The sequence below is a fragment of the Falco biarmicus genome, chromosome 7 (assembly GCF_023638135.1).
Source record: "Falco biarmicus isolate bFalBia1 chromosome 7, bFalBia1.pri, whole genome shotgun sequence".
NCBI classification, from domain to species: domain Eukaryota; kingdom Metazoa; phylum Chordata; class Aves; order Falconiformes; family Falconidae; genus Falco; species Falco biarmicus.
The window spans coordinates 32,754,494-32,777,201 of record NC_079294.1 but is presented as its reverse complement, the minus strand read 5'-3'; the positions used below and the strand labels follow the sequence as shown (position 1 = coordinate 32,777,201).

Genomic DNA, 22,708 nt, shown 5'->3' with positions numbered 1-22,708 from the left:
CCAATTTCTTGTTCACTGAGTGGTCCACCCATCAAATCCATGCCTCTCCAGTTTAGAGATAAGGATGTTATGCCAGACAGTGTCAAAAGCTTTGCATGAGTCCAGGTAGATGATGTCAGTCGCTCTTCCCTGATCCATCAGCACCGTAACCCCATCATAGAAGGCCACCATGTTTTCCAGGCACAGCTTTCCCTTATTGAAGCTATGTTGGCTGTCACCAATCACCTCCTAATTTTCTATGTGCCTTAGCATGATTTCCAGGAGGATCTGCTTTGTGATCTTGCCAGGCACAGAGGTGAGACTGACCAGCCTGTAGTTTCCTGGGTCTTCCTTATTTCCCTTTTTAAAAACGGGGATTGTTTCCCATGTTCCAGTCAGTGGGAATTTCACCAAACTGCCTCAACTTCTCAAATATGACAGATAATGTCTTATCCACTTCATCCACCAGTTCCCTTGGGACCTATGGATGAATTTCATCAGGTCCCGTGGACTTGTGCACCTTCAGGTTCCTTAGATGATCTCAGACCTGATCTGTAGTGGGCGGTTCTTTGTTCTCCCAGTCCCTGCCTTTGTCTTCTGTGACATGTGCCATGTGGCTGGAGCACTTGCCAGTAAGATTGAGGTGAAAAAGTCATTGAGTACCTCAGCTTTCTCTATATCCCAAGTAACCAGGTCTCCCATTTCCTTCTGGAGAGGGCCCATGTTTTCCCTAGTCTTTCTTTTAAAACATATGTACCTATAGAAGCTTTTTTTGTTGCTCTTGATGTCCCTGGCCAGATTTAATTCTATCAGGGCTTTAGCTTTCCTAACCTGATCCCTGGCTGCTCAGACAGTTCCTTTGTATTCTTCCCGGGCTACCTGTCCTTCCTTCCACCCTCTATAGGCTTCTTTTTTGTGTTTTATTTTGTCCAACAGCTCCTTTTCATCCACGTAGGCATCCTGGCTTTTTTTGTCCAACTTAATCTTTGTTGGGATGAATCACTCCCGAGCTTGGAGGATGCTTGAATATTAACCAGCTTTCTTGGGCTCCTCTTCCCTCCAGGGCTCTATCCCATGGTACTCTAGCAAGTAGATCCCTAAGAGGCCAAAGTCTGCTCTCCTGATGTCCAGGGTAGCAAGCTTGCAGTGCATCCTCCTCGCTGCCCTAAGGATCTTGGACTCCACGGTTTTGTGGTCTCCGCAGCTAAGGCTGCCCTTGAGCTTCACATTCCCCTGAAGCAGTGCCTCAGCTGGTTTATACTGGCTTTACTCTCTTTAAATTCAGTGGACTTGTGTTGGTTTTTGTCTTCTAACCTTGCTCCTGCATACTTCTCACTGTTAGGCTTGCTTCTATCAGTTGCAGAAGCTGCAGAGATCTGAGGCTTCTTTGGCAGTATCTTGCACCTAATAGAAAACTTGAAACAAGTTTCCTTTGTTCCTAATTGCATCTGCTTACTGCAGTTCTGGGGGTGATATTGGGAGTAGTAAGTCCAGATTTAAATACCCTGTGTGCTGAAGGCTCCTATTCTCTGAAGGGTATATGGGCGTAAAGGGCTTGGTTTGCAACAGTTGATTTAATGGATGTTGTTAACAGCTCCTGTATTTAACATTATGCAAACTTCATTTGACTGCAGTCTTCTGTGATAGTTGCTAACTTCAGTCTGAGCTAAAATTCCAAATTTAAAACCTAATGAATAAGGGGCACTAACTATTACTTTTCTGTTTACATGGAAGTATACTTGCATGAGAAATCAAAAAAACAATTAGTTTGGAATCTGTCTTGTAGAATCTGTGCTTAAATTTCAAGTGTACTTGAAATATCCAAGTCTGCCCATGAGCTGGAACTCGGGTGAGCAGTAAGTGCTTAACTATGGGAGAGTATTTGATCCAGGTGTGTGAGAACTGATGCTGTAGCACAAAGCTGCACTTTCCTGCAGAGGTAGTCAGTCTGTGCTCAGGACATGGAACTGAAATAGACAAAAATTAAATTCCAAAATATGCAGCACAGAGAATGTGAAATGCTGGGTTAAGTCTGGATGATCTCCACATGAGTGTAGGACAGGAAGTTAGCCTGGTTTACTGCTGTGCTCCTTGCCCGAGTGCTCCTGAAGATAGGCTGTTGTGCCATTAGCAGTTAAGAGTTTGTGGCTCTTGGTTCCTCACCAACGGGGGAGGGAGATCTTCTGTAGCAACTGTCACCGTCACCCACAAAAGCTTTCTGTCAAGCAATGTGCAGCTTCTGGTAGCTATAAAACACCACCAAACAAACCCTGAGAAGCACAATGTTGAAACCTGTCATGCCAAAGACATATGGTATGTTGCAGGCAAATGTTACTCTGTCAGCAAATGCAGGTCCTCCCACCCCAAGACTGCCGTTTGACTCATTATTTGCATAACAATTTTACATTGCTGTACGTAAGCAAACATAAAGGGAAGCATCTTAATATCTTGTAGTACTTGTTGGTCATCATTTAGGAGCATGAATAAATAGGCGTGTTACACTAATAAGAGAGCAGCTAGCCTGCAGCATTGTAAGTGCTGCTCTGTTGCCCTAAGATGTCGTGCAAGTCCTCCTGTGGAGTAAACCATGCCAACACCATTGTTACTTTTGCAGTATGTGGTGATTTCCACCTGGTCTCTGGGGTATTCTGCTCATCACAGGAAGCATCTGAAAATGCTGTGTATTCACTGACAAATACTCGTGGTTTGGTTTAGAGACTGAGCCCACTGCTTCTAAAAATACATTCCTTTCTTCCAAGGAAAGAGCTAGAGCTGCTGTTCTTTCCTTTTCAGAAGTTCCTCCACCCTTCCACACTGCTTGCAGTCATTCTAACTTCTCCTCTGTTGTTTAGGTGTGGTGTGTGGGTAGCTTTATATTGTTTGGGTAATGCACTGAATGCTCATTGACTTAATACCGGCTGTTTGCCTGTGTATATTGTTTTTTCTAACTCAGCATGTACAAAGCTTTTTGAGGTAGTAAAATCAGAGCCATGAAAGCCTCCACATAGGGAGACGCAGAAGAGGAACTTTGTGCAAGCAGTTTTTAGATAGTGATGCATTGTCCAACACGAGCAAGCTTTCTGAACACAAGGGGCTGTTTTTATTTTGGCCTTAAAAGGTCTAGGTGTACAAAGCAGTTTCCTAGGGGGTGATTTCATAACACAGGGAATTAATCGCTGCCAGTGGGGGCTGCTTATGATGATTGAGCCAGTTTTCCCCAACACAAATTCAAAGATGAGATTTTCTATTCTCTATCATCTACCTATTCTGCACACAGACCTTTGGAGTCCAACCCTTTTGGGTTGTATCCAGTTCCTCACACTATTCCGAGGGTCATTAAGAGATAATCAGCTCTGAATTACTATGGGGCAAGAGCAGTTGCGTAGGCATATATTCAGTTTTACACACTGGTGATATAAACTTTGCTCCAAGTAAATAGTCTGGGAAAACATGGTATTAAATAAGTGAGATTTTCCAAGTTAGATGATAGGCTTGTCCACAAACAGGGAGTTTACAGCGTTCAGTTTCCCTCTCATTGACAACTTAGAAGGTCACACTCACCCCAGACTGTGCCACTACAGGACCCACCGTGGGCATTTAGAACTTCAAGGTCAGAACGAACTATAAAAGTACACTCTTTGCAAGTTAAGACAAAATTTCTGTTTTCCTTTTCCACTGCTGGTGAGGGATGGCGATTCCTGATGGTTTGGGAGCAATTTAAGTACAGAGCTATTCCAGTGAAGGCTGTGTTGGCACATGAATGGCAGATCACCTCGAATACGTGGCTGCAGGCAGGAGTGAGCCCATGGAGGCTCCCCAGGCTGATGGAGCCTGACACGCATGTAACCAGCCCAACCACCCACCCCAGCCACCATCAGAGGGTGAAGAGCTGTCATCCCCGGCCGCTGGCAGGCACCGGCAGCTCACCCTCTTTTCACTTCTGAGCTATGTATCTCAGGGGCTCTTGGCTGCAGTGCTATTATGTGTGGTCAGAGACTTTTATTGCAAATCGTCTGTTTTTCTGCTCGTTAGGCAGATGAACCGCACGAGTTCCCAGCAGCAGAGGGCAGCAATATAACCTATGCCAAAGAGGAAGTTTTTGTGCCTTTTGAAATAGACTTCTTCACATGCTCATTCAGTTTGTTTACGTTATATTACTATTCAATTACGAAGAAGCTGTTTGTGCTTTCCTCCTTCCCTCCCCGTGGCTCAGCGCAATGGCTTTCCTGTGATTATAACTTTCTGATGCCACAGATGGAGCACAAGATGTTGACAGCTCTGGCTTCTCTCACTGGGCTACAGAACCGATGCTGTGGCTGGCAACACACCGCCGCTGCTGCTGCTTTTGCTTCCAACCGATTTTTCCACAATAACGGGAGCATATACACTGTAGACTTTTTGCTTGGATTGGTTGCAGAGGAAAGAATTGGCTGAATCAGGCTACAGTAGATATGGGGTTTGTTTCTGAAGTTCTTAGTGGGTTTTAGTTTATTTTTTTCCCCAAAAATGTCAGTTACAACACTCCATGCATCCGAATGAATTCCCGTTCGTACTAACTGGGTGAGCTGGGGCCCTTTCACTGGCGTACAACGGCTGAAATGCAGCTGCGCCCCGCGTTCTGGGCGTTACACAGGAACGTTAAGGAACATGCCCGGGTGTTGGCACGGGCCGCGGGGCCACCGGCTTGAGTACCGGGCACCCGCGGTTCGCTGCCCGCCGCCTGGCGTTCGGTGCCCCGAGCCCCCGGCACACGGCACCGAGACACTCGGCTCCTGCTCTCCCAGCGCGTTTTACTGGCAGAGGGCTGGTGCGCACCCGGTGCCCGTGGCCACCCGCCGGCCGCCGCGCAAGGACAGCCTGCAGCGGGCCGGGCCGCCCCGCCGGCCTGCCCAGCCCGGCCCCAGCTCCCGGGCAGGGACGGGACGCGCCGGCCCCGCGGTGGGGCTCCTCTCACGGCGGCTCCTCGCAGGGCGGGACGGCGCCGGCCGCGGCACGGGTTACATAACAGCGCCCGCCGGGCCGGGCCGCGGCGGCGAGGGCGGGCCCTCCGCGCAGCCCCCGGAGCAGCGGGGCCGTTGCTAGGCAGCCCCGCCGAGGGTGGGTGAACGCCCGAGCGAGCGGCGGCGACAGCGCAGGGGGCACAGAGACCCGCGGCCCCTCGGGCTGCCCGCGGGGGACACGCCGGCGGCGGTGAGTGGGGCGCGGGCCTACAGCGCTGCCGGGGGCGCCGCTCGGGGCCTGTTGCCGGTGCTGGGGAAGCTGGGGGGCAATAACGGTGAGGCGGCGGCGCCCTGGGACTGCGGCGTCCTGTCCCGTCCCGTCCTGTCCCGCCGGGGGGGGAGGGAGGGAGGACAGACGGGCGGGCGGGCGGGCGGGCGGCGCAGCGCAGGCTCGGCTCGGCTGGGCTCACTGACAGCCCGCCCGGCGCCCAGACCCGCCTCCTGTTGCTCGGCGCTGCCCCCCCGCCCCGGCCCGCACCGCCCGTCCCCGGGACCGGCGCGGCGGGGTGAAAAGTCGCCCAGGCAGCGGGCGCCCGGCCCCGGCGCGCGCCTTGCCGTGTCCCCGAGCGGGCCGCCCCGCCGCACGCCTGCGGGCTGCCCTGCGGGGAGCGGTTGCGTCGGGCACGGCCGGAGCCGCGGAGCAGGAGCGGAGGCAGCGCCGATCCCCGGGCGGTATGGGAGCTCCCTACGTACCGATACGTACCGTAACGTAGCCGCAGCAATGGCAGCGCACCTCCCTAAATAACGCGCGCTAAGCTTTTATTTCACTTCTTTATAAAAACCGCGTCTGCGAGCGAGTAGCAGCCTGGTGGGAGCGCTCGGCGGCGTTCCGCAACTTTTCCTGCCCCGCTGTCAGGCTCTTGCCGAAGCCGGTTGCTCAGCACTACTGTCACATTTCTTCAGCTCTAGGTCCCCGCTGCCAGGACGCTACCGCAGTTCGCAAACTCCTCGGTTCTCTCCTACCCCACCGCTATCCCCTTAAGGACTGTACATATACTCTAGCTTGGCTCTGATTCCCCGTAAGCAGCTCTGAGCTTGTCTCCCTTTTTCTTCCTGAACAGTTAGGTTTCCCAGTTTTTCCCTAACAGCCCCTACCCTCAGTTTTAGATTCTGTGCAACTCCTGTATGTAAACACCCCCGCTCCAGTGTGTAGTAAGGCGTCAGTGGCTTCTGCCATCTCTTTTATTCCCAAAGCCTTATTGGTTTGACCTGTGTGAATTTAGGTCTTTGTCCAGGAAAATTTTATTCCTAGAAATAGGTCTACTTGGATAGGTTAACAGACTGAAATCTGCAGGAATTATGAATGTGTATGACGATTAATTGTGAAAATGGTGGTTGTAAGACACTGCTTTCTTTTGCAAGTTCACCAGAGTAGGATGCCTGCCTTCTCCTTTGCCTCAAATCTAAGCCTGGCTATCTTAAATCATTAAGGAAAAATAATATCGCTATGCTACTCTTATCAGCTCCTTGCTGCTACTTTTGGATGTCACTTTTAAGCCCTTAGCATGCGGCATGCCATTTGCAAATCTTTGTACGCAGTGGTTGTTTTCTGGGGAAAGAATTTTAAAAATGCAACAAAACTTTAGAAGCTGATTGGTTGCCTTCAAGTGTTTTCCATCTTTTTCTAAAAGTGTCTCAAATCTGTGGGTTGTTGAAATGCACATCAGCTTGGCACAGTCTCTGGGCCTGCCAAGTGTGTGAGCCAGTTGGATCTCAAGGAAATGTAACTTGCTGCAGTGAGTCCCGTGGCGACTTTTATTTCAACAAGAAGCAAACATCTTTTGGTGAGTCACAAGGAACATTGTTCCCTACAAACTAGCTGTCAGGAAGTGGAGCCTGACAAAGCTGATGGGCTGTCTATAAAATCAGCTTTCCCTTACAGCCAGTGCTGGTTTTCATGTTCTACGTTGAATCATCAGATCCGGAGTCCTCTCAAATTCCTAAGGAAGGCAGAATTAGCTGCCATTGGGGGTGCGGTACTGTGGTCTTTGCCTCTTGTATTCCTTCTTCTGATAGTTCCAGTTTGTTCCTTCAGCCACATATTTCACTGCTTCTACTTTCCCTCCCATCCTGGGCAAGACTTTTACTGTGCTTCCAGGTCTGTTTGTGGTGCGTATGTCCTCTGTGCGGCCTTCATGAACTGACCCCGTTGAAAACAAGTGTCTAGCTTTTCCTCTTGTGTAAACCGTTTTCCTGTGCCCCTCCAGTTATCTGTGGCTCCCAAACCATACTAAAAACAAGTGTATACACTTGTGGATGCTTGGCCTCAGGATGCGGCTGCACCTGCATCCACATGACTTTGAAGAGCAGTGCCACTGCTTGAGGGGGTGCTCCAGACTTAGCATCTGCACCACAGCTTCAAAAAGATAACTAGCCTTCATTCTTTAGCATAGCATCTGTTGGAAACGAGGTGTATGCAATTCCTCAATACGTGTATACACATGCATCTTGGTATTTTCCCTTAAATAATACTGTATTGCCATTTCCCTGTTTCAACCTACTGTGACACAGACAGAACAGCTCCAAGGTAATTAAGTTCTTGCAAATTTTGTCAAAACAGACCAACACAGAAAAGCAAGTCTAGAGTCAGACACTCGCCAGTTCTCTCCAGTTTTTAGCTTTGTGACTGAGTGATAGATTTGTAAGTGACTGCCTCCATTTCACAGTAAGATATTTGGTGTAGATGAATTTGGAGAAGGATTTTCTGGGTGAACACCTCTGAACTAGATTCTCCCTCAAAACTTGAAAGATTAATAACTCTGATTGGATACATTGTGTTTTGAACATGGAAACAGAAGATTTTAGTACAGTTCAGTGTAAATATTTAATCAACCGAGGAACACGGTTCTGTAGGAGATCTGATTTCCTCAGTTGTGCTGGTCACAAAGCGCTTTGTTTTTATGCCTCTGCATCTCCAAGGCACAGCTCCTATCTTTGTTCTGCCAGGCACACATTTGCGCAAGTACATCAAGTACAGAAGGGCTATGATCTCAGCTAGTGTCTTTAGAGCTATTTTATTTTTACAAAAGTGGCCAACAGTTTCAAGACCTATTGAATGTCATCATATAAGCATAATTCCCTTGAAACCAACCAAAAGTCATGATCCTCATCCTGATGCAGAATAATGTATTCCTTGATTCAGCTGGTAGGGCAAATAACAGATCATTTGTAGCAATGACAAGATACTGGATTTTTGGTTTTGTTTGGGTTATTTTTAACTGTTAGTCCTTGTCAACTCTAGATGGGATTTTGTGGTGCAGCTATGACTTGTCCTGGCAAACTTGTTCTATCATATATACAGGTGCGATGATGTCCTTAGAAAGGGTCCTTTTACAAGTGTGTTGTACATGTCCACTTAAGGATTGTGGGGTAAGTGTGAACCCTGGCAATTCAGGCATGTGAAAGGAAAAAGCCACATGGTAACAGGAAAAAATTCTTGAGCTCCAGGGATGTTAACAGGGGGTGTAACTGGCAAGGGAGTTTCTTTACTTGGCACAGTTAATATGAAGACAAAGATATTCAGGCATCTCAGATCAACAGGAATAAATACCAGGTTCCCAAATACCTCTCTGAGTCTGGCTAAAAACCTTCCTGCTGTCTTTAGAGGTGTAAATTGTGGAATACTTTTATTCTTCAGGGAAGATACCTCTTAAGGTAGTGCCTACTGGTGGTCAGTAATGTCTCAGCTTTCTCAGGCTTCACTTCACTGCAATTCTGTGAAATTGAAAAATGCAAAGCTGGTGTTCAGGGTCTTTTTTGATCATGTGGGTCTGCTCTGAAAACAAGTGAATGGCAGGATTTGTGCCTTTAGTTAATATTGATTAAATAAAAGTACTCTGAAATGATAGGAGAAAAACTGAAAAGTGTTTAGAACTCAGTGTTTAAAATTCAAAACTCAGCTTGATACTGTTTAATGTTAAGCCCCAAACTACACATCCTTGAAATTTGCTGAAGTTTTGGTCTGAAATGTAATTCCATTGCCTGCAGCTGATATTGGCATATGCATTTAGGAAGGCAGAATTTTCTTGTAACGGTTCTTCCAGGACCAGCTCCACTATTGTCAACATCGACTTAAATAGAATTTTGTTCTTTTGTTTGAAGATTTACTTTTCTTGTTTGTTCTCTAGTGTTTGACTGTTTAGGACACAACAGTCAGAGTTTTAAAGAAACAGAGTATTTTTAAATGAAAGGGGAGAGCCTTCCGTAAGCATCTCTCCCTTACACACTCTTCTCTGGAGCTGGAGCTTCAAGCTGGTCCTTGCCTTCCATGAGAATTGGTGACTCTGCCACATCCTGACTTGCGACTAGGTGAAGGCATGACAAGCAGTAAACATGCTGTCTGTTAGACATTGCTGTTGGATTCACTGCTTTGTAGACTGCGTGAGCTGTTGCTTATCATGATATGTTTCTGTATTGTTAATAAATTGAATCACAGGATGGAATTTCCTGTACATAAAAAAATGACTCAAGGAGTTGTGAGCCCTGGTGTATTTAACTTCAGCTATCTGAAGTGGCCCCACCTCAATGTTGAGATAAAGATGGCAGATCTGACGGGGAAGGGAATTCTCGTTGATACCATATGTCTGGTTAATAAGCAATCTTTGATGTCTCTGTCTGTGCGCACAGCTTAATTGTATTCCAAGAAAAAATGCATTAATTTTAAAGATGATGTGGACTTACTTGTTTCCCTTTGGAAGAACTGACTTTTCATGTCTCTGTTGGTACAAGCATCTTCTTTCTGTTCAGAGGACATGGGCTTGATATGAAGTTCTTCATATCAAAGGACTTCAAGGGAATTTCTGCTTTGAACATATTAGGCTGGGGATTAAGTGGCAGTCTCAGCCTTGGGATTTCGCTGAACTTTATGAAATAACATACTGAAAGAAACTGAAGGGGATAGCCAGAAACAAGGAAAACCATGAGATTGTAATTGCTTGGAATACAGATATCAAGCTGTGGCTTGCTTGTTTTGCTCTTGATTAGTAGTTCTTTAGTGTTATTAAAGGGTGAAATAATTGTTGTTACAGTTGTGCTATGCAGAAAGCCTTTTCAGAAAGGTGGCAGTAATACTTGGGAGCGCAAGATGAATGAGAGGCCCATGTGGGATAGCTCTTGCTGGGGGACTTACTGTTGTTATATTTAGTAGATGTAGTGCCTGTCACCGGGGAATCGTAGAAACACTTTACATAAGGATACATACTGCTCCCCTTGCAGCTGATAATGATGGTAATAATAGAATATACTATTTCAGCTGGAAGGGACCTACAACAATCACCTAGTCCAACTGCCTGACCACTTTCAGGACTGGCCAAAAGTTAAAGCATGTTATTAAGGGCACTGTCCAAATGCCTCTTAAACACTGACAGGTTTGGGTCATCAACCACCGCTCTAGGAAACCCGTACCAGTGTTTGACCATCCTCTCAGTAAAGAAATGCTTCCTAATGTCCAGTCTAAACCCCCCCGATGCAGCTTTGCCTGTCATAGGTTTGGTCTATGATGCTGAAGGAGCGTGTGCAATCAGAGGTTTAAAATGGCACCAGTGATGTTGAGTGCTTCATGTGTTGTTGAGTCTGGCACTGTCTTGTCAGAGGCTATGCTTGAAAAATAGATGCTGCTGAGAGCACCACTGTCTCCATCTGTGAAGTGAGGACACTACTAACATCCCATCTTACAGGGTACGCTTGATGTGTGTGGCAGCTGCACTGTAGGTACCAGGTTGGAGGGTGTCACAGGTGAGACAGAGTAAACCACCCATAGTGTATCTGGATATTTGGGTTTATTTAAAAACCAACAAGACTGGAACTTTTACTCTATGAGATTCTCACACACTGACTCACCTACTCACTCAGCTGGACTGACACAACAGTAATTAAGAGGGTAAGCTGTGAAAAAAGTGTAGGGGTTACTTTTTTTCTCTCCACTTTTGTGGAGAAACAAAAACTTTTCTCTCAACCTTACGTGGAAGTGATACATGAATCAAAGCAGGCTTGTCTTTTGTTTTCCTGCCATTATGATGGGGCAATCCGAGCAGAAAAACATGGTGCCTCTGACTGAGGAGTAGTTTAAGAGATGTAACCACTGGTCTTTATCCAGGCTTTGTACCCCGTTGTCTGTACAGCCTGAAGAGGTTCAGGGAAGCTGAAGGTGGGAAGTGTACAGGCACTGATGTACCCACTGTGTTTTCAAGTCAGTTAGAGGGAAAGGCAGGGTCATGTGAGGATATGTGCCCCTGCCTTAAAGATTCTGTAAGTAAAAGAAACCAGTCTTTGGAGCTGTCAGTTCTTCCCCGGGCAGTGCATTTCCTTTAACTTAGATGACTGATCTTTTCTTAATGGAGAAATCTCTTTGCATGAGCAGTCTTGAGTCTCTGTGGGAACGTGGTAGTGGTTGTATGAATGGCAGGTGACAGTGGTTGGCAAAAGTAGGTGATGTTTCTTATGTAAGTCAGCAGAATTGGTCTATAGCTGCAGCGGGTTAAGCACAGGCTTGGTGTGAAGCACACAGTTAATAACGCTAGCTCAGAAAACACCAGAGAAGCACTGGGGTTAATTTAGATCTCCAGATAAAGAGAGCTCCGAAGGAAAAATTTTCTTGTTACCTTGTCTTTTAAGTCCACAGGAGTGAGGGTGGAAATCTTGGCTCTGTGATGATATTGCCCGTGGCTTCACTGGAGCCAGGGATTTCCCCATGTATTCTCAGATTATAGACCTGCCATTAGTTGTTCTGTCAGTGGGCGCATGCTGCTGGTGTGAAATACCAATCTACAGAAAATTTCTTCAATCTGAAAGAAAGGAAAAAATTTCAAACTTCTCTGTTTTGTTTTTTTTTTCCCCTACAAGATAAATTCCTGTCTTATAGAATGTTTTCCCCCTCCTCTCACATCCTTGTTCCCTAGTTACAACTTAATTATTTTAAGACAGTTTTGGTGTAGAATTAGTTTCTTTACCCAGATTTTCTCAAATCCAACCCCAGGTATGACTGCTTTTCCTCTGAAGCACTTCAGTTGTAAGGCAATGCCATTGGCACTGAGCTCTTGGTCCAGATCTAAAAGTCCTTGTCAGAAAAATGGCCCCGTTATGGAAAGCCCCAAAATGATTGTTCCCTGCCCCGAGAGAAGCTCATGGGTAAGTGTAGGATCAATAAATTAATAACCAGGGAGACAAAGAAGAAGGAGGAAAGAGAGTGATGGTAAAGCGGTAAGAGGGAGTTACTGTCAGGAGGTGAGGGAGCAGGAGTGTGTCCCTGGCATTGCCTGGCAACTGCCTGCATCCTGGGTTGTGTGGGGCAACAACAGTTGTGCCACCCCACCGCTGCCTGAGGTATGGCTAGCTTTCATCACTGCGCACCAGCCTAGATCTTGCTGTGCACACCCCTGTTTCGCCTACAGTGCAAGATACCTTCTCCAGTGCCATGGAACATGAGTAGGAACATCTTTTGTCCATTTACAAAATACGCCTTCTTCAGGCACTCCCTTAGAGGTGTCTCTTGTCATGATGCTTCTACACCATAACCACCTGATGGCAGTTACATAGCTTGGGATGGGGCTACCAGCAACCTGAAGGATACTCTTGCCTTCAGCATTACTTTTATTTCTCCTCTCCCCTGTTTACTTGTCCAGCTGTTGTGTATTTTGAGAATACATAACCATGGAGGAGGGCTGGTACTGTCATTCTGGTCTGTAGGGCGAAGTAGCATTTGCTGTCTGCTGAAAGAGCTGAAAGTGCTTATAAAAAACATTTTTGTAAGTAATTACATGAATACATTTAATCCTAATACTTTAAATGCCACAGTTTTTTTATTTTTTTTTTTTAATAAAGCCCTGCTAGTGTTGAATAGTTGTAGTTAGTCAGTGCTGAGGAATTTACCTGGGTGTGAACAGGCTGCTTCAGTGTTCCACGTGTAATTGTTTTCTATAGTGTGCCCTTCTCGTGTCATCTATCACTCTGGTATTTACGAAGCACTTTTAGGTTATTGCTACTGGCAGGTTACACCTTATTTGGGGGATTTGCAAAAGGTGTTTTCTTCAGTTAAGCAAGTATAGCAGCAGCTAACCCACATCTCAGTTCTTTTAGTCTTGCGCAAATCAGATCTGACATTTTTCAGGGTTTGGTTTTGGGGGTGGTGGGGTAGTGGGGTGGTTTTTTGGTTAGGTTTTTTTTGGTTTTGGGGTTTTTTTTGAATGCTAACTGGTAAAGTCAAACCACTTTTTTTCTTGTTGAGTGGGACAGTGCATAATGACTACCTCAGCCTGATCTTTCAGATGCTCATCTTGCAGGTGGGACACCTGAATCATTAGGCTGTGCCTAATGATTAGGTTCTGCATAATGATTCATTATTTACACAGAGTGAAATTGTACCAGAGAGACCAAGAACTTGACACCGGTCTGTGCCACCCCTGCCAGTACCTCCAAGCCCAGTACTTAGGACAACCTGAATGCTTTACATGGGTGTTCCTTTGTTGAAAAATCCTTTCACAGCCATTCCAAACCAGATTCTTTGGGGAGTAGGAATTGCATGGACAGTCCCTTTGTACCAATGTTATTCTAATTTGGAATTAAATATAGTTAGAAAAACGATCTTCCCCAGAAGATGGATATTTTGATTCCCATGCATCCCCAAGCTGTATTTCATTTGTTACCAAGAGAGCAGCTTCCACCTTTGGCAGTCTATGATACCAACCTCCACTAATGCTTGGCAGACTTTCACCTTGGCACTTCCATGCTTTTTCTCCCAGTCTTGTCCTCACATCTAATCCTTCCCAAATCCATGTCATGGCCACCTCTCTGATTCCTCCTTAAAACTCTTTTGCTGCAGTGTCTATGGAAATTTGACCATGGTTTGGCAGCTGCTGCTATGCCGGTGGCTTTTCACACTGACTAATACCGCCTCGTTGCTCCTATGTGTGTCCCGTCTGTCTGTATCCATATTCTGCCTCTTCTGCCTCAGCAATAACCTCAGCAAATTGGACATGCCACTGCTGCTCTACATGTGCGTCTTGCAGCATGGTGGTAGGACCTGGGCCTCTACAGAATCGTAAGAATATATAACACAGTTGTAATAGTCTTCTTGGAAGAAAATTTTTTATTCTGCTGTTCTGTTTCCTACTTGAGGGCTTTCATAGCTCTTTGTCAGAGCTCAGATAACGCTTTATAATTTATAGCCCATGTAACCCTACTGGGGTGACAACTTCTGTCTCCTAAACAGTTAGTGACCTGGGAGATCACTGTCTGTTCAAAGATGCAGATGACTAGTGGGCAATGAGCCCAGTCTATCCAGAGTATCATTTAAGTACAGTAGGTTAATCGGTGGGGCAGCGTAGTCGTGTATCTCCATGGGCTGCACTGGGTTTGCAGAAATATGTTTGCTTTGCAGTGCCTACAGACTGTCAGGTAATCTAAGATCATCTGGCTGGTTTTCTTAGAGATGTAATTGAATCCATATTCGAACATAGAGATGTCAGGCTAAAGAAGGGGCCATTCAAATGCTTTCCTCTGCCACAACAGAAATGATAGTTGGCCTGAAGAGTGGGAAAACACTGTCCCATCCCTCACTGAAACTGAAAATTGTGTTCTTTGTATGGGAAACAGGGGAATGGCAGGTCAGATGTCATGGGAACATTTGGAATATTTTGCTGAAACTGCAGTTTCCTTTGAAAATGTGGATAAAATGTAGAATAAAATTTGGTCTAAAGGGAATTATACTCAAGCGGTAATCTAGGATTTATATATTTAAAATACGTTGTAATACTAACTTACTGAAAGTTTTAGGGGGAGTGCTGCGTTTCTGACCATTAGTTTGATACTTTTATTGCTGCCTGTAGGTTGGGGCTGGCTGTACTCACCACAGTAGCTGCTGGGCTCCTTTGCTTTGTAGGTTAGTTACCCAAAGAGACCACTTTTTTAGAAGCTGATACGTATTGATGTTAGCCACATAAGCTCTGCTTCCTCAGTACTAGTAGTTTCAGTCCTTTTTCTTTCTTTTTTTTTTTTTTTTAAACAGGACTATGGCAGATTTACAGTGACTATGGAATTTTACCACAGGAGTGAGTGAACAGGGCAAAAGCATGTGAAGGGGTTCATTTATAGCTATTTTATACTCTACTGTTCATATAGCAGCACAGTCTTAAAACAACCCTGATTTGACTTTCAGATAAATGGACAGCTCTCCAGTTTGCATTTCCCCAGGCATTGTATATTTTAGACTGTAGGCTGATGTGTTTTGAGATGTTCTTATCATTTCTAAGCATTATTCATGTTAGCAAAATGCTCTCAAGACAGTTGGAAAACAACTGGTATATCCATTCCTTCTCTAGAGGTACTGACAGCGTTGCTAACTCCCAAGTTGTTCCTCCTCTCCTGTCCCTTGGTTTTTTTCCACCATTGGTGGCAAAATTCTGTGTTTGGCTGCAATGGGGTTACCATTGCACATGGGGGTCACAGCCTAGCCAAGGCTACTGGTCTTCAGTTAATCCTTTGTATTAGTAACTTCACAGGGTTAGCTTGATCAACAGTTTTTATTCCACTGCTGGTCTTCCACCTAGGTTTTCATCCCATCTGTGTTCCTCTCTTCAGTTTTTCCCCATGCTGTTCACTTGTGCTGCCCGATTCTGAAATGGGTGGAGAGGTTCATAGTTTTATCCCTGTTTGTATCTGTAACTTCTAATTTGGAAGTAGAATTTGAACCAACTTTTTTCTCCATGTTTTGCTTTCACTGATTTCTCCACCTTCCCTCCTTCTATTGTAGTACTAGAAATGCTGCTCAGTGTAGTACGAAGTGTGATACATAGCAACTGTAAAACCAGAGAGATTGTTGATGATACAAACTTGCTTTCTAAATTTACACCATTAGGATGATGCAAATGATGGGGGTGGCTAGACCAAACCAGTGGATTTCACTAAATGTCTAGCAGCAGGTGTACCCAGTGGGATCGTAATTAAGGGAGAATGCTACTTTAAATTTTCCAATAATTTTTGGGAATCGGGAATGAAGATTCATCGTGTGCTCCATCACAAGAGACAGCTAACATCTGCAAAGTGTATTTCATTCAGCCAAATTGTGCAGCACTGGTGTTGCCTGAAAACAGTGGCTAACCTCTTTTTCACATTGCATGGTTGTAACTGAGAGCAGAATCTAGATTAGTGTGTCAGTTTGTGAAGGGAATCTCCTTCTAGAGAGCTGAGAGTAAAAAAGAAGTGGAAGATAAAGTGGAGAGGACCGTAAATTGTAATTACGTTAGAGCTTGAGCTAATGATTTCTGAAAATCCCAGCACTGATGTGTACCTGTCTGCACTTCTACCTCTTGCTGGTTTTCATGATGCATATTCTGGACTAATTCCTGTTCAGCAAACATCTGTCAGCCCTAATAATTTCAAGCATTAATCCTTACAGGAATTAACCAGCTTGTTAGCTAATGACCTGAACTAGATAGTTTCTGGGGATTATTGCTATTTAAATCTTACCTACCTTTCAAACAGTGGCAGCATGCCGTGCTGGTTTTCTTTCTTTTGATTTTGGTTTGGTTTGATTTTTTTTTTCCCCTGGGCAGATATGTCTTTAGGTTGTCATCCCCTCTTTCCCTCCCACCACGTGTTAGGAGGCAGAAAGGAAATCCTGTGCTACCTCGATGTGAGCTCGGAGGAAGCTGCCAGTTTCTCTTTGCGCCAGACTTGCTCGTGCTGCCAGCCGTGCCAAACCGCCGTCATAACGCCCAGCAGAGGCCAGCCTGGACTGTGCTTGCCGTGCTGGAAACCCATCAGGGAACTTTGATGAAATCTCCACAAACTTTTACCTGCCCTTTTTTCCAGAATTCCTAGGATTTTGGTAAGATTTTTGCAAGGTTTGTTCCTTTTATTTAATAATGAAGTGAGATAGCTATGACCATGCAGCATGTCTGTATCTTTTGGCTCCTAATGACTTTTGAACTTGTTTTCAACTTTCCATTAAATTTGCCAGAGAGAGAAAAGCATCAAAGGTATTAAGTTCCTTGAAATCTCAAGGATTGGATTTATAATGAAAATGAAATAGAAACTAGTGCCTGCTGGGGGAGGACAGTGACTTAGGGCTCCGGCACTGCCCGGCACAAGGATGAGCCCATTTGCGCCCTTGTCTCCAGATAAAGCCCGCACCTTGCCACCTGCTTGGTGCCAGTGCCACAGGGTGCTGGCAGAGAAGGTGCGAGGATCTGGGGGCGAGAGCCTGTGCAATAAAATAAGGCCCAATAAACTGTTTTGTGAGCAACAGGTTGGGATGGGGAAGTCCTTCGTGTAAGGCAGGAAAAAAGCAGCAAAAATATGCCTACTGTGGTGCTCACTGCAAGGGTTGGAGGAAAGGGGCAGCTAGTGAGGGTAACAGAGAGGGTGTCTGTTGGGAGCGTTGCTGGCACTCAAGACATGATACCAGCTTTTACAGCCCCAAAATGTTCACCAAATTGGGAGTGCTGAGATCCGTTCCCTGAAGTTTGTTAATTAGCGTGGGTTTAAGTTCCCATGTATGACTGTTGAAACATGGCTTGGTGTTCTCAGTAAGTTAAAAAGAGCTTAAAGAAATTCAGTGTTTGTTTTTTTTTAAGTAGGGAGTATAGTTTGCACAAGCACTGTTGCTTGTGTTGTGCTCGTTGAGCCCAAACGTGGTCATTGGAGGCTCTTTCGTGCTGTGGTTTAGCAGTGGTCCCCTGTCACAGAGCCGGGTGCGTATTCCTCCAGGAAGGTGATAACGTGCTTCTCCTGTTCTCTGAATCAACCTTAAGCAAGGTACCTGCTGAGCCCTGATCTATGAATTCAAAGGGAAAATAGTGGGGGAAAATTCCAGGGGCATGAAGTGCCTTTAAAATACAAGTGTGTAGTATCTTTAAAAGATGGCTTTGGAGACTACTGAGGAAAGATTATTATTTCTTTTAGAGCAAAGTTAGGTTTGTGCCATGATGTATATTACTCCTTGTAGAAGAATTACATATTACTTGGGTTATAGGAATTTATATCTTTACACCTTTTCCTTCTTTCAAGTGTTTGAGAATCCTTAGTGCTGTGACACGTCTGTCAGGTGATGTTTGTCAAATATGCCAGCGTGTGTGTAGAAATCCTTAGCTGATATAAACCCCTGTTGCTCTAAATGTATCTTTGTGTTAGCTCTCTGGCAACCAGTACCCTCAGAGATACGTCCCATAATATTTAGGGTGGGATTTTCAAAGTTGCTGAGAAGTGGGCCCTGAGGTCACGTTGGGGTCTAAATACAGCTGAACTGCCTGATCTTTTCAGGTGTTTGCAGGATTAAAAAAAAATCTTTGGTTTTGTATAGTATTACATTTCTAAAAGGTAATTAAAATTGAATGATGTAAGAGTGAGAAGAATAAACATTGGCTTTAGTCTTGCTGCTCAGAGTACTAATTATCTGTGACCACAGCTTTAAATAACTCTCTGGTCCTCCTCACTGAAGGTGGACTGCTGACAAACGTGGCTTACTGCTGGGTCCTGCTGCCACTTCACTCTGTTTCAGTTTTGATTAAACTCAGTAGGAGGAGATTCAAATCCCTTTTAGGTCTATAAACTATAGGATGCTTCAGTTCTCAGGCTAAAAAGACTACTGAAAAGGCAGTGCTGCTTCATCTTGGAGGCGTTCTTCATCCCTGTTGTGAAATCCTGGGCTGTCAGAGTGCTGGAGCTGTGGCCATGCTGGTCTCTGAACAGAACCGAAAGCGTGCTTGTACTCCAGCAGCTGCTGAAAGCAGAGATGCGGTCTTGCTCTTCAACCCACAGTGCCTGGCCAGCACGCACAGTGGGAGGGTGACGAAGACATGGAAACTGCAATAGCTCAGGCAAAAATGAGTCATAAGAAAGCAGCCTGTTTTATTCAATCCCAGAAATGTTCTCACTCACTCAAAATTAATTTAAATCCACCATTTTGCAGTGGTCTACTTTGTTTCTGAGCTTGGGGATGAGGCTGCTGGCAGTTCCAGTAGTGTATTTTGTTTGGGACACAGGCAGGCCTTGTTCACCCATGGGTTTGTCTGAACACAAACCAGTGCCATTTTGTATTATATATATATATACAATATATATAATATGAAGTCTGGCATTATCATTAACGCATATATTACTTTAAATTATTTCCAGATTGCTGGCTGTTTAGATTTAGCTGTACTTACCATGCTGTATGTTTTTGACAGCATTTCAAGTGTTTAGTTCTTGCAGCAGTCATTTTTCTCTTTAGATAAACAGATCTTCCTGTTCCATACAGATTAAAATCTGCTAATTTTTCCATAATCATGTGCTTTGATCCCATAGAAAAATTCTTATTTCAATCAACAACTTAGTATTTAAAATTAACATTGTCCTAACTACTTTTTTAAATTCCAATGAATCTCACTTTCACCATATAAATATCTCATTAGCACCATCCTAGTGATAATGTTTTGAAAGATATATCTGAGAACTCTTATGTTTTGGGGAATCAGTCCTTCAGCAGTTCTTCTAAAGGGGGCAAAAGATACTGTGCAAGGAGCATACTTGTTAAGTACTGGCAAGTGACTTCATTTCTAGTAAATACTTGACTTTAAAAGTTCATTAGTTTAAAAGCTGTGTGCTTAAATTGTGTGCTCCCAGGTTGCACACAATTGCTTACTCAGAGGCATTTGACTGATGGTCAAATAAGATTTTAACACTGGTTTTGTAAGGGGGGTGGGGGTGGGAGGGAATTGTATATGCAGAAAAACCCTACATACAAACATGGAAACAGTTGTGTGGAAGAGGAAAGGTTACAGACTTGGAGACTCTTCAGGTTTGTAGGACTGTAGGACTCTTCAGGATGTGGGATTCCTGCAGAAGACAAGTTGTCCCACCTCTGGCATGGATCCTTGCTTGGAAATGCCCCTCTCTCACACTGATTCCCCAGGGAATTGCAGGGCTTTTAGCTTAAGGTGTCCCAAAGGCAGATGGAGGTTCACTGCAATGCATCCTCTCTGCTGGTGTGAGACACACTTCTGAGTCCCAACACGTCTGCAGAGCCCATGTTGCGGCCATGTGCTCTAGAAGGGCTTGAGGATCTCTTTCCGAGTATCTCTGGCTTCAGGGGCTGGGCAGAGGATGTTGGATGGTGGAACCACCACAGCTTGCAGAGAGCACTGGAAGCACAGTCTCTGCGGTCTCTAACAGCCTTGTCTTCCATCCACCGCTCCGTGTCCCTGAGTACACGCTGGCACCTTGCTTTCATTGCTGAGCCTCTTCTGATGTGTCACCTGTAATCCCTTTGGGACAGAGGTATTAGCCTTTTAACCGTAGGGCACTTCCGAGCGCAGGGTGCTGTGAAAGCCCTCTGTGTGAGCGGCTTAACACATTGGGGTCCTGGTAATGACAGTGGCCCTCGGGAGCTGCTGTGTGACAGACTGCGCACAAACAGGGAGAGCTGCTGCCAGCCAGCCGGGGAACATGGGCGATTTCTTACCAGGGTTGTGATACCAAACCAAAATTAAGCAGCACAGCTGGCGTGTTAAGAATCACAAGGAAGAATTACTTGGGAATAATCTACGGAGCAAAACTAATTTGCTGAATATATTTGGCAGTTAGTTGGGAATAACCACACCTTTGAGCAAATGAGATTATCTGTACAAAATATATGACCCACAAAAGAGGAACAATTTATCAGATGTATTATTCACTCTGAATTGTTCACTGATCTCTAGCCAAGAGGCAGATACCACAGAGGTTTATTAGTCAATATATCAATGCTGTGACTGGCACCCAGTATGGAGGGATCGTACAGTCTGTAGAGGACAAGTGGAAGATAATTAAATACATAAATTTTAGTCTCCAGAGACTGTGAGACTAATGCTGTTGGCTTGCAGTGCTTTTTTGTTGGCTGGCTGATGGTGAAACTCTTAGGGAGCTGAGGAAAGCTGAAACCCAGCCTACTTCAACAGCTGGGCACAAGTTGACCAGATGTAGGTTGCTGGTAAGCCTGCAGGTACCTTTCCAGGGCAATTTCCAAAGCAGATTCCCTGGCTCTGAAGAAACTATGTTGAAATTGTAGAGCAGAGGTGTTTAACCTGTGACTTCCCAGACTAAAGAGTCTGTGAATGGCAACTAGGAAAAAGAAGCCTCTTGTCATTAAGTTTAAAGTCACTAAATCTCTGTAGAGACAGTTGAAGGGGTATATATTAGAAAAGTTTGAAAGTCACTCTCTGCAGTGCTTATTAACTGAATTATCAGTTTTTTACTGTCCTTTCAAGTGTTTCCTCATTGCCTAGAGGCAAGAAACTAAGTGTCTTTGAACCTGAGATGTTATCTTTAAAAGGGATAGAGACAGCCTTACTCCCCAGGGGGGCTAAGTGAATAAGTGCTCTAAAGATTGTTGGATACCTCAATAATGTGGGCAGTGAAGATAAAAATCTAAACCAGACAGACATCTAATACTACTGTGGCTCGCTGGTAAAAAGGAATTCTAGAGCAGTACCGAAACCTGCATTTTACATGATCTCATTGAATCATGGTAGACCAGTCTGTCTTCCAGAGTGACCTGGCAGTGCAGAAGTGTGCGTGTGGAGTGTGTGGAGTGGGGAGAGATTGATAATTACAAGTCCTCACCTATACTTTTTACTTCCAAATTACTTGAAGATCAAAATGTATATCAAAAAATATGCTGTAGTTAGTTCTACTGTCATTCTTGATACTAAAAGGGGAGATAGCCCTAGGACCAAAGTCTGCCTTACTTGCACATGATGATTCTATTCAGATACAGAACTATTTTAAAGTTTTGGTCTCTTTTTTAGGAAATGGCTTTTTAGACCTGGGAATTACGTATTTTCCACAGCAGTCTTAGAAAGCAAAAAGATAGCCATATGCACTGGCTCTCAACCAGAGCCTGAAATTAATCTTTAAACAAATGGTTGGAAAAAATTAGGCTTTTTTGAGAGTTAACCTGTACAGAACATGTCTGCTTTTCAGTGTTTTGTATCAAATAGAGAATTGTCGGGTGTGATCATGTTGTGGCACAATGTCTTGCGTTAGCTAGAGGTGTCCTATGGATTGTGTTGTAAGGGAAAGGAAATGGTTATGATATGCATGAGTGCTGTATGTGCTCATGATGTTAGCATTTGTTGGTTGAAGGGGATGCTTGTGACTAGGATATGGCTGTGTTTATTAAAAAAACCCACTATTTATTCTCTAGCTCATTAATTAGGGCAAACAATTGCTGACTGTCATAAACAGTCACTGAACACAGCACAGGAAGAGGCTGTGTTGGAAGATGGCCAAGTTGTCAGGATTAATGTTTTGAGCTTCTAAAAGATTATGCTGGAAATAACACCACCTTTTATTTGAAACCTTGAGGGCTTCTGCACCTACTCAGGCAGTTTTACTCAGTTCTGTGTGGGTGTGGCTACCCTGGAGGCTTTCAGTCCTTCCGCTGGTAAAGCATCAGCTACTAGTGACATGCTTCAAAATAGCTCCTCCTGGAGCAGAGCAAGAATATCCAGCTTTGGAAAGACACTGGTCAGTGCTTTGCCCCTGGCCTGTGCCAACAACTGACCCTCTGTTCCAGCCTGAGGCAGCTGGGTCAGAGTTCCCAGCTCTGCTCCTTCTCAGAGCCCTCTTGACAGTATCCAGGGAAGATGAAAAGTTATTAAATTATCTCAGATACAACTCCCAGAACCAAAATTGCTTCCACACTCATGCATTTGTATAAAATGTGACACAGACCAGTGTGAGTTTTTTAAATCCTTTTTTTTTTTTCTCATGTT

The 22,708-nt window shown here is 44.8% G+C and overlaps 1 protein-coding gene across 6 annotated transcripts in view; it reads left to right on the top strand.

The window, feature by feature from the left end:
• The window catches only part of SYNE3 (spectrin repeat containing nuclear envelope family member 3), an 82,193-nt gene that overhangs the window by 11,426 nt on the left and 48,059 nt on the right, over positions 1-22,708 (top strand). The window contains exons 1-2 of one of the 6 annotated variants that reach the window (XM_056345016.1): positions 5,491-5,651; positions 6,611-6,763. The exons of 1 other annotated variant lie outside the window; for it this stretch is intronic. The gene's annotated coding sequence lies outside the window, so the exon portion shown is untranslated. Of the gene's footprint in view, positions 1-4,967; positions 5,170-5,490; positions 5,652-6,610; positions 6,764-16,525; positions 16,817-22,708 lie in introns of those variants that run through there. 4 more of the 6 variants (XM_056345010.1, XM_056345013.1, XM_056345011.1 and 1 more) reach the window with 4 other exon arrangements.